At 38.1% G+C, this 12621-nt stretch overlaps 1 long non-coding RNA gene across 1 annotated transcript; it reads left to right on the top strand.

Annotated features, from left to right (window-relative positions):
* The first annotated feature begins 5061 nt into the window (after positions 1-5061).
* LOC116620852 lies at positions 5062-12370 on the top strand. The gene is made up of 2 exons (XR_007307332.1): positions 5062-5977; positions 11769-12370. It is a non-coding gene; the product is annotated as an uncharacterized LOC116620852 (long non-coding RNA).
* The last annotated feature ends 251 nt before the right edge of the window (positions 12371-12621 follow it).

Below are 12621 nucleotides of genomic sequence, written 5' to 3'. Positions count from 1 at the left end.
ACCACCGAGTACCAGGCTGGTATCCTGCCACTGTTAGCCCAATCTCGTCAAATACCGGATAAAAACGACTTGGAATAGGTTGCTTGTTCGAGGGCTGTTGTTTATCGTGCATGGGACATGAGCAGCGCAAGTTGCTTTTTCGTAACATATCCCAATGTCGCCGGCAAACATGCGAACCTACCGGCAACTTAGAGACACGACTAAACTCCTCGGAAAGCTGGTAAAGTCGACCAATGCATCCTTTCCCGTTTCTAGTTTTGCAACTCATCATACAGTGTTGTGCATCGTCGTTTGCATGAACGAAACCCAGCGAGGCTACAACCAAAACAACTATCATGGCGACCACGAAGGTCTGCCGATACGACATTCGATGCTTATCCATTATTTTCGATTTTGGTGCAGGCCGTAAAGAAGGTGGTGCAAAATTTCAGAGATAGAAAATTTCAATATCTTGGTGTTGTATACTTTTCAGGCTTATTTTTTTGTGTACTTCTTATTTTTTTTAAATTTCGCGGCCGGAAACTGGTTTGCTAAACAATTTAATAGGGGCGGGCGCCCGGCAATTTCCCGCCGGAAATTAGAGGCTGCGGCGTGCGCACTACATTCTGCAGCGGTGTCTTTACAGAAATTGTTGCAAATCTTATTTTAAAAAATATCGTGAATCCAAGAGCCGCGAGCCACCGCGAATCACTAGCCAGTCACAAGTCATCCACGAGTCCACCAAAATATATATATATATATATATATATATATATATATATATATATATATATATATATATATATATATATATATATATATATATATATATATATATAAAATGATGGTTGAAGGCTTTCATAGAAAGTGCTCAATACTCGAAAGTAGAGCGGTGTATAGTGTTGGTTTGAGAAAAATACAAACTACATAGGTTTCCCTACAGGTCTGTTTCGTTTCTGTAGTTTGTATTTTTCTCAAACCAACACTATATATATATATATATATATATATATATATATATATATATATATATATATATATATATATATATATATATATATATATATATATATATATATATATATATATATATATATATATATATATATATATATATATATATTTAATTCACGAGATCCAAGTGATTTGGACTTGTTATCGTTTGGGGTGCAACACTAAAGTCTGGTGATATGACGTAATTGATGACATCAACAAAACTAGAAAAATTAATATCTCAAGAAGGGAATTTCAGGCTACACCCTTTTTTTATAAGAAACTTTTTTATAAGAACGTCCAGCCTGAGATTTCACCAAATTTTAAGAACATGCTAAGAACATGCCAAGGCTCAGACTATCAAACTTGGTCAAGTTGTCTAGGGGGCAACGCTATATTCACGTGTATTACGTCATCGTAATACATCGTAAACGAAAGGACTAGGGATGAACACTTATGATGAACTTTTCTATTAATAAACGTCAATTCACAGCTCAACTATCATGTCGAGCGCAAACAGAGTCCCAGGTGTGCACTACATCTTCCCCAGCCCTTTGCGCTTGCTACGCAGGCTACCTTTTGTTCTCATTTGCTCACTCGCGCACGTGCATATTAAAATCTTTCGTACGTATCGCCGCTTTTAGGTTGTTTTTGTTCTCGTTTGCTTAATAAAGCACACTTTCGCGCTTAGAGAAAAGAAAAGTCAACTGAACTAAGTTGAAATGTGCGCGATCTAAAAATAGTTCATGTGTTTATTTTAGAGAAAAAAAATAATATTAAGAAGTTGATAATAATAATAATAATAATATATGCTTATTTCTACACCATTGCAGCTATCATGGCTGAATTACAAGTGAGAGGTCGTCACACAGAAACTAACAATAGCGTACAGTCACAAAATCTCTAAACCTACCAGTTTTAGCTTGCGGTCCTATTATTTTCTCATTTCCTGATCTTAAATTATATCCATGTTGGACAGTTGTCATGTTATTAACCACAGATTTTAAGGGTTCAACAGTTTTAGCTCTTGCCATAAATTTCCGACATGCTTCATCCCTTCTCTCAGACAACAATTGGAGAGACGTTGAGGCAAGGGCACTACTATAGCTCGTATATTCGTGCCTTAGAATGATTTTTAAAGCTCTTTTCTGTATAGACTCCAGGTGCTCAGATAGGTATTCCGGTAGAGCAGCCCACACCGGCGACGCATACTCGAGTACAGACCTTATGAGCGCGCAATAAATAGTACACAAATCATGTACTGATAAGCCAGCCTTTTTGAGAAGTCTTAACGCGTACAGGCGCTTATTTGCCTTACTGAACACGTGTTCTACATGATTATTCCAAGACAGGTCATGACTAATGAAAACTCCAAGAAACTTGTAGCAGGTAACCCTTTTGATAGTTGAGCCCATTAAATTGAGTGCACATGTGGGAGATGGTTGATATTTTAGGAAATTAATTACTAGCTCCCTACACTTGCTAGGATTTAATCGCATGCCGCGTTGTGTTGCAAACCCACAGATTTCATTTGCGATAAAAGGAAGGTAACTAGGCGAGCATCTTGGTACAGCCTCATAAATAGTGGTATCATCAACATATTTTACCCTATACGGCCAGTTATCTACTAATCTGTTTACTAAGACGGCAAATAAGAGAGGCGCGATTTTAGTGCCCTGAGGGATACCCCCATGGGGACGTACATACTCAGACAAAACCCCATTGATCATGACTCTTTGAGGTCTAGCAGTAAGAAATGCACTCACCCATTGCTTAAGATGGGCATCTACGGCCAGAAGGTCAAGCTCTTGCACCAATACATTGTGGTCTACTAAGTCATAACCTTTCGAAAAATCGGCAAAAAATATACGAATATAATTCTCGCCTCTGTCTAAAGACTCAAGTATTGTATGCAGACAATAAATTAATGCTTGAGTGGTGGATTTTCCTTTCAAAGAAAACTGCCTAGAGTCCAACTTATCAATTACTTGCTTAAATAGAGACTGTAGGGTGAATCCTTCAAGGACCTTGGCGAGCTGAGATGTTAACGTTATGGGCCTTAAGTCATCCTGTGGTTTCTTGGGTGGAGAACACTTAGGGATAGGGCGGATGATTGATTCCTTCAGCTGATCTGGTACGCATCCCTCTCTCAGCGAAGAGTTATACAGGTCGCAGACAACCGGTGACAGTTCAAACGCAAATTCCTTCCATATTCTATTTGGCACAGGATCTGGACCAGGGGATTTCTTGATTTGGATGTTATTCAAAGCTTGATAAACAAGTCTAGGAGTTATGAGAAGGTCCTCAGGCACAGGGAATGGTATTGGTTCCACAGGTACCTCTAGTGGTGCAAAGTTAGCAGTCAATGAGTAGAGAAACTCATTGAACTTCCCACAAAGGGCCTCAAGGGTAGGAGTGTCACTATCAATTAACTGATGCCACCACTCATACGTGTCAGTGAGCCCTCCCAGACTTTTGACACTTCCCCACCATTTAGATACGTTTGAGTCCTTTAATGCTACAACCTTGTTCTTATAAAACTTCTCCTTAGCTGACACACACTCCCTTAAACGAGAACACTTCACGGCAATTCACGGATATTCTTAAACTTTCATCGGCGTAGGGAGGGACATCGCAAATGCCATATATCACTGTTACAAGGGGTGTTTCGATGGAAGGGGAGGCCGCTCCGGGATCGTAAACACTGGGCAAGGGTTGACCGTCTTCTTTATTGTACCGCTAGTACCAATGGTCCCAATGTTGGTAGAGCTATCGCTTGGCTAGCGGGGGGTCTGCTGTATGATTGACTTCGAGCACTTTGGAAGATAGTGAAGGAAAATCTCCTATCGGGAACGCCAACCGAAGGAAAAAAGTGTAGAAGTCCGCTCGTAAGGCCTAACAGGATTGGCTAGATTACCCTCATTGTTCTATTGTATTCCCGTTCTTCGTCTGTGTGCATCAATACAACCCAATCAAATATGGTGACATCTTCCGATAGCTTCTACATGGCCAGAAGGAGAAGTCCTTACCAACCAGCCAGAGCATTGCCGTGAAGTGTTCTCGTTTACAGTGTACAGACACTAAAAATCCCTCCCACTAGCTGACGTGTAACTCAACTTAAACTAACTCATTTAATAAACTAACTCATTCATAAACTAGTCAAACTGCTTTTTCGCCTAAGAACTCAGTACGCATGCTCAAACAAATAACGCCACGTCAACTGGTCAAGCAAAGATAAATGCAAAAAAAATGATGATGAAAAGAACGATACTAGCAGTAGTAAAAGAAATACCCTTCGACCATTTTGTCGTTAAGGCAGCAAAGTAGATAGGTTTGCATGAACCTATACCATTCAGCACGCGGTATTGCGGTTTCTCTAGACTACGCGGTTTACGGTTATTGGCGTTTTTTAGCGTTTTTCTGTGCGGTTTTCGCCCCTCCCCCCTTACACCCCTTTCATAATTAAATGAAAGGGGATTTTGGCAGCATCAAGTAAGTGTAATAATGAAGCAATCTATAAATAGACGTTGCCAGTGTAGGGTGTTAGGACATAACCTGTTACTCAGCTCAGCGATTCGGTTGTAAGGCGCGCGCACGGTCACCCGGGAACTTCACACTTTAGGCGGGAAAATCAATTGGTGGGAAACAATTTACGCGCGCGTGACTTTTTTTAGCTTGAAACTGATGAGAAAATGCGAGAAAAACGAGAATAACGAAGAAATTTGTAGTAACCTTGAAACGTGTTCTACGACATTATCGAGTCTATTATGTCAAAGTTTGCCTAAATAATTGATTCAAATACTCCCTTTTGAAATTTGCTTACACTTGCCCAGCTCTCTAGCGCGGCTTTAAAAAAAAAACTAGCAAAACAAACTAAGAACGAGTGCGCGGACAAAAAACTGCTCTGAACTCAACAAAACAGTTTATCCATGAACAAATTATTTTTAATTATTCTCATAGTTAAATACACTCATATTTATTGTACTTTCTACGACAATTTCACAGGTAAATTACCAGCATAGTGGCAGCTAAAGTTGTACAGCAAGTACTGCTTTGACGCAATATAATGGGGATAAGGGGGGGGGGGGGGGGGGCACGAACAAACACAATCCAAAAGCAAAGGGAAAACTAAAAGAAAACCTCACCTTGTGAAGGTTTCTGAAAATGGTTTAACCCAGGGTTTAACCCTAAATGGGCACTTAAATCTCCCTCCCCTTTAATTTATGCGTGTGCACACATACGCACCGATGGTGGTTTACGAGGACCATGACCTGAGACCGACTTAGGAGGACCGGTCAGAAATGTACGTAAAATAGGTTATTACCACGTAATTCAAAACTATATATAGTGAAAGTATATAAATAGACTGATTTATGGTGTTTAAAGGCGTTTTAATTTCAGTGATGATACACACTTCGGTTTACGAGGACCGGATAGAACAAACCGTACGTGGTTTACGAGGACCGGGTAAAAACAAGCCTTACGTGGTTTACGAGGACCGGGTAAAACTAAGCACACATGGTTTACATGGTCCACGTTGAGCTAGCGCATATCATTTAAGATATGTCATATGTGATATATTTAATTAGCGTTAGAGAGATCACCATGTTGAGGTCGAGAGTTCTATGATTTCTGACCGTGGTTGCCTGTCAGCACATCATTTGGGTTAATTTAGCAATACGTCTCTTCAGTAAAATAATTAAAAATGAATACACTTTTGCGCTATGCGGGATTGCTATTTTTTTTTTTTTTAATAAAACCCTGACAGCTACAGTAAAAACCTACAATGATTTGACTTTTTTTATTTTTGTGTTTTCACTCACGGGAACCCTGCGTCTATTTTTCGCGCGTTTTGCTCTTGCAACTCGCGGCCATCAGCCAACACGGTGGTTTGGCAAATGTTTTGCCTTTTTTTTCGTCGTGAAAACCAAGAAAGATCGACACACTATAATATAAAGATGTACAAACGATGGATAGAAGGATAAACAATGGAATTTGAAAGAAGGTAAGTAAAGTAAGACTCGTAAGACTTCACTTATTATAAGCTTTATTGACGAAACAGTCAAGACACAACTTCAAATTATTATTTTCCCGAAGTATCACGAGGGACTGATTGTTATTCTGGTTCGCCTTTGATATTAGGTTTTCGTCGGAGCAATGAAAATTCCTTGTGTTGACATTTTTCCAGCACAGAAGTATACAGCAAAGTACAGTTGAAGTTCTCGTAAGCGACCACCTTGGGAACTGAGAATTGTGGTCGTTAACGGAGCTGGTCTTTTACGAGAGCTTGAACAACAGGTGTTGGTCGCTTACGAGAGCTTAATTAAAATGGAATCTAAAAATTGAAGAGATAATAACAGCGCTGTAATATTTTGGTTTATTGCTTGATTTTCCTTGCATTTATACATATTCTGGAGACAAAGAAATGTCAATCCCATGGTTAAAATCAAAGTTAGAAAATTGTAATTATGAAACTCTTCAATGGTTGCCTACTGGAAAGGCAGCTTTTGTGAAACATCACAACATTTCCGCTTTATATGTGATTTCAGCATGCATTTGATATGATGTTTATCAGGTGTTGACTGATGTTGTAAAGCAAAAAATCATTGTGGTCGCTTACGAGAGCTTAAAAATAAAAGAAAATCTCAGTTGGTGGTTTGAAATTTTGGTCGTTAACTGGTCCCACCAATAATTTGGTCGCTTACGAGAGCTAAGAATTACAGAGTTTTTGTGACAATTCAATCGGTGATTTGTGATCATGGTCGTTATCGGAGCTGGTCGCTTACGAGAGCGGTCGCTCGGAGAGCTTTGACTGTACTTATAATTAGAAGTAAGCTTTCTTAAATATTAACAACTGATAAAGGATACCTTCCCACTAATTCAACTATAAAAAGGATAGGAAATTTCTGGGGTATTTGTCCGCAAACCAATGTCTCTCTTGTTATAATAAATTAAGCCACACTATTATGGACTGCCATGACTTTTCATTGCATGACTACCATGACTTGCCATTGACTACCATGACTTGCCATTTGTCTACCATGGACTACCATAGTTCTCAATGGCAAGTCAGGGTAGTCCACTACCATGGACTGCCTTACTTTCCATTGCATACAATGGACATCCGGAAATAAATAGCAATTTGAGTTCTGTTCATAATCTTTTAGTAATTTTTTTTTAAATTCACCAACTAGATGGACAAACTTAGGGTTATGACTTCATGATTACTGTCACATATAGCAGTTCCGTATCACTAATGTAAGTTGTAGCACCATGATATATAGTTACAAAGTAAAGTGCAGTTGCTACACCAAGCATGCATGGATAGTCAATGACAAGTCATGCCAGTCCATGGTAGTCATGGTTGTCAATGGCAAGTTATGGTAGTTTTAATCATGGCAATCCATGGTAGCCAATGGTAAGTCATGGCAGCCCATGGCACTAAGACTGTTCTGGACTGCCACAACTTGCCATACACTACCATGACTTGCCATTGTCTACCATGGACTGCCATAGTACTCAATGGCAAGTCATGGTAGTCCACTACCATGACTTTCCATTGATGACTAACATGATTTGCCATTGTCTGCCATGAGCTGTCATAGTATTCATAACTTGCCATTAACTACCATGGACTGTCATGATTTAAATAACAATTTCACATCTGGAGATAATTAGCAATTTGAGTTCTGTTTATAATCTTTTAGTATTTGCAGAGACAATATTTTTTTTCTTTTTAAACTTTATTTGATTTGAATTTGCCAACTTAGCACCTTGGTAATAAGCTGAATCTGTTCATTTTTCGGGTACTACACATAATTATAAGTTTTATTTACTCATTCACCATCTATCATGAGAAAATAATTAGCTTCCATGATAAATTGAACATAAAAGCAGAAGTGGTGATTCATCCAATGAAACATTGACCAAAACTCTCATGACTTTTTGAGGAATAAATGATACTTTCATCGGCTTTGAGGCCTAATTTTTTTTAGAATTCACCAACTAGATTGACAAACTTAGGGTTATGACTTCATGATTACCTTCACATAAGCGGTTCCGTATTACTAATGTAAGTTGTAGCACCATGATACTGTATATGGTCCAAAGTAAAGGGCAATTGCTACACCAAGCATGCATCATGGATAGTCAATGACAAGTCATGAAAGTTCATGGTTGTCAATGGCAAGTTTTGGTAGTTAGTTGCAAGTTATTAGAGTCCATGGTAATCATGGCAATCCATGGTAGCATGGTAAGTCATGGCAGCCCATGGCACTTAGACTGTTCCGGATTGCAACAACTTGCCATACACTACCATGACTTGCCATTATGGACTGCCATATTACTCAATGGCAGGTCATGGCTGTCCACTACCAGGGACTGTCATGACTTAAAGAATGATTTCACATCCAGAGATAAGTAGCAATTTGAGTTTTGTTTATAATCTTTTAGTATTTACCAAGACGATCTTTTGTTTTCTTTTTAAACTTTCTTTGATTTGAATTCGCCAACTTAGCACATTGGTAATAAGCTGATTCTGTTCATTTCTTGGGTACTACACATAATTATAAGTTTTCCCTACTCATTTACCATCTGTCATGAGAAAATAATTAGCCTCCATGATGAATTGAAGATAAAAGCAGAAGTGGTGATTCATCCAATAAAACATTGACCAAAACTCTCATGAATTTTGAATGTATAAACTATACACTTTCGAAGTCTTGAGGCCTAATTTTTTTAGAATTCACCAACAAGATGGACAAACTTAGGGTTATGACTTGATGATTACCATCACATATAGCCGATCTTTATCACTAACGTAAGTTGTAGCACCATGATATATAGTCACAAAGAAAAGGGCGATTGCTACACCAAGCATGCATGGATAGTAAATGACAAATCATGACAGTCCATGGTAGTCATAGGTTGTCAATGGCAAGTTATCATAGTTAGTGGCAAGTTATTAGAGTCCATGGTAATCATGGCAATCCATGGTAGCCAATGGTAAGTCATGGCAGCCTATGGCACTAAGACTGTTCTGGACTGCCACAACTGCCATACACTACCATGACTTGCCATTGACTACCATGGACTGCCATATTACTCAATGGCAGGTCATGGAAGTCCACTACCATTGACTGTCATGACTTGAAGTCAGAATGATATCACATCAAGAGATAAGTAGCAATTTGAGTTCTGTTTATAATCTTTATTTACCAAGACAATCTTTTTTTTTAAACTTTCTTTGATTTGAATTCGCCAACTTAGCACCTTGGTAATAAGCTGAATCTGTTCATCTTTTGGGTACTACACATAATTATAAGTTTTATTCACTCATTCACCATCTATCATGAGAAAATAATTAGCCTCCATGATAAATTGAACATAAAAGCAGAAGTGGTGATTCATCCAATGAAACATTGGCCAAAACTCTCATGACTTTTTGAGGCATAAATGATACTTTCATCAGCTTTGAGGCCTAATTTTTTTTTTTAGAATTCACCAACTAGATTGACAAACTTAGGGTTATGACTTCATGATTACCGTCACATAAGTGGTTCCGTATTACTAATGTAAGTTGTAGCACCATGATGATACTGTATATGGTCCAAAGTAAAGGGCGATTGCTACACCAAGCATACATGGATAGTCAATGACAAGTCATGACAGTCCATGGTAGTCATGGTTGTCAATGGCAAGTTATGGTAGTTAGTTGCAAGTTATTAGAGTCCATGGTAATCATGGCAATCCATGGTCGCCAATGGTAAGTCATGGCAGCCCATGGCACTAAGACTGTTCTGGACTGCCACAACTTGCCATACACTACCATGACTTGCCATTGACTACCATGGACTGCCATATTACTCAATGGCAGGTCATGGCTATCCACTACCAGGGACTGTCATGACTTCATGAATGATTTCACATCCAGAGATAAGTAGCAATTTGAGTTTTGTTTATAATCTTTTAGTATTTACCAAGACGATCTTTTTGTTTTCTTTTTAAACTTTCTTTTATTTGAATTCGCCAACTTAGCACCTTGGTAATAAGCTGAATCTGTTCATTTGTTGGGTACTACACATAATTATACGTTTTATTTACTCATTCACCATCTATCATGAGAAAATAATTAGCCTCCATCATAAATTGAACATAAAAGCAGAAGTGGTGATTCATCCAATGAAACATTGACCAAAACTCTCATCACTTTTTGAGGTATAAATGAAACTTTCATTGGCTTTGAGGCCTTTTTTTTTAGAATTCATCAACTAGATTGACAAACTTAGGGTTATGACTTCATTATTACCGCCACATAAGCGGTTCCGTATTACTAATGTAAGTTGTAGCACCATGATGATACTGTATATGGTCCAAAGTAAAGGGCGATTGCTACACCAAGCATGCATGGATAGTAAATGACAAGTCATGACAGTCCATGGTAGTCATGGTTGTCAATGGCAAGTTATGGTAGTTAGTTGCAAGTTATTAGAGTCCATGGTAATCATGGCAATCCATGGTCGCCAATGGTAAGTCATGGCAGCCCATGGCACTAAGACTGTTCTGGACTGCCACAACTTGCCATACACTACCATGACTTGCCATTATGGACTGCCATATTACTCAATGGCAGGTCATGGCTGTCCACTACCAGGGACTGTCATGACTTCATGAATGATTTCACATTATGAGTTATGACTTCATGATTACCGCCACATAAGCGGTTCCGTATTACTAATGTAAGTTGTAGCACCATGATGATACTGTATATGGTCCAAAGTAAAGAATGATTGCTACACCAAGCATGCATGGATAGTCAATGACAAGTCATGACAGTCCATGGCACTAAGACTGCCACAACTTGCCATAGAAAACCATGTCATGCCATTGACTACCATGGACTGCCATAGTACTCAATGACAAGTCATGGTAGTCCACCAACATGGATTGCCATAACTTGTCATTGAATACCATGGACTGCCATGTCTTGCCATTGAGTACAATGACTTGCTATTGTCTCGCTACTCCATCCATCACTAATAGACCAGTAGTAACTCAGCCAATCAGAATGCAGGATTTGTGATAGACCTTTGTTGGTGAATTAAAAAATACAAATATCAAGGGGCACCTCGATTTTTTCTTACAACACTGAAACTTGGAAAAAACGATGGTGTCACATATCCGTTTTTTCATAATTATTTTAATGTGAAATCAAAGTAAAATACAGATTTTGAACTTTTTTTAGAAGAACATTTAGCTTGATAGTGATAGTTTTTTGTTACAGAATTTCCTAATAATAGCTCTTCCAATCTCCATCAGCTCCTAAATCTGATAAAACAGCAGAGAGTTCATATAATCATTTTCTATTATAGGTTCCATTTTAAAAAATATCAATGGATATCAATGGGTAGCACTTATGGGTGTGGTCAACAGCAATTCTTACCCCAAAGGGATAGTAAATCAGGTGTGGTTGAATCAATTTTTTAAACATTGCACTAAAATCACACATATTTTCAGTATTCCTTTTTATTGTGTTCCTCTTTACTGACTTTTAAGATTGCTGTCATCTAGTCTTAAAATCCTTTTGTGATCGGATAGGATGATCCATTGGCATGAGAGTGAGACCCCCTAAGGAATAGCAGAATCGAAAAAGTCTTTGAACACCCTTTATAGGATAGCAATTGGTAGAATTTTATCATAACCTAAAAGACAGGACAATCATCCTCTTCTACTTTTATAGAGTACCCCCCTCTCCCTTCAGGGTTTTGTCTTAAATGCTGTTCTCCAAACTTTTTCAGGTGAATCTCACTTACAAGATAGACTCCGAGAAAGCTACCAGCTTAGAAGCATGATGCTAGGGCAGGATTTATGTAAGGCAATTGTATTAATGCAGCTCAGCAAAAATTAACACAACCTGAGTAACAAACAGATAGATAATAATTTTACAAATGAAAATTTTCTAAAAAAACTGAACCAGAATAATATAATAAACTAAAGTAGTAAAAAATTTTGAAAACAAGTTCTAGAGCTTATTTTATTCATTCCTTCACGAAGTGGGCTGAAACAAATGTGCCAATCCGGTCGCCTAGTCCATGGAACGTTGGTAAAAATAGGTTTTCTTTTTTTTTTGCACACAAATATCATGCTTAATGTACCGTGAACCCCCTAATAATTTAATATGGGGATCTAGTGTGTCTATGGTTCTCTACAAGGAGGGTCAGTGTTTCGGACCTTTCAGAAAAGGGTACATTTCAAAGACTATTAGCCGAAAAAGCAAAGAAGAGGAAGTTTCTAAAACTTTTCAGCTAATATTTGCAATATTATATATATATAGAATGTATAGTGTTTTAATGTATAGACTTAAATTCTGAAGAGAATAAAAAACACCCATTTTGCTGTATTTGCTTCAATTTTCTTGAACACATGATAGTACCTCCTTTAAAACCTAATGGAAGCCATTCCTGATAAAAAACAAAAAAATATGTATATACAACCTTTTTCAAAATTAGTCCATGAAAAGAATAAAAAACACCCATTTTGCTGTATTTGCTTCAATTTTCTTGAACACATGATAGTACCTCCTTTAACCTAATGGAAGCCATTAGGATAATCTTGTACAACCGTAGTTGTGAGGACCGCACCAGACACATT

The sequence above is a fragment of the Nematostella vectensis genome, chromosome 3, assembly GCF_932526225.1.
Source record: "Nematostella vectensis chromosome 3, jaNemVect1.1, whole genome shotgun sequence".
NCBI lineage: Eukaryota > Metazoa > Cnidaria > Anthozoa > Actiniaria > Edwardsiidae > Nematostella > Nematostella vectensis.
This window is presented reverse-complemented; position numbering and strand designations above follow the sequence as displayed.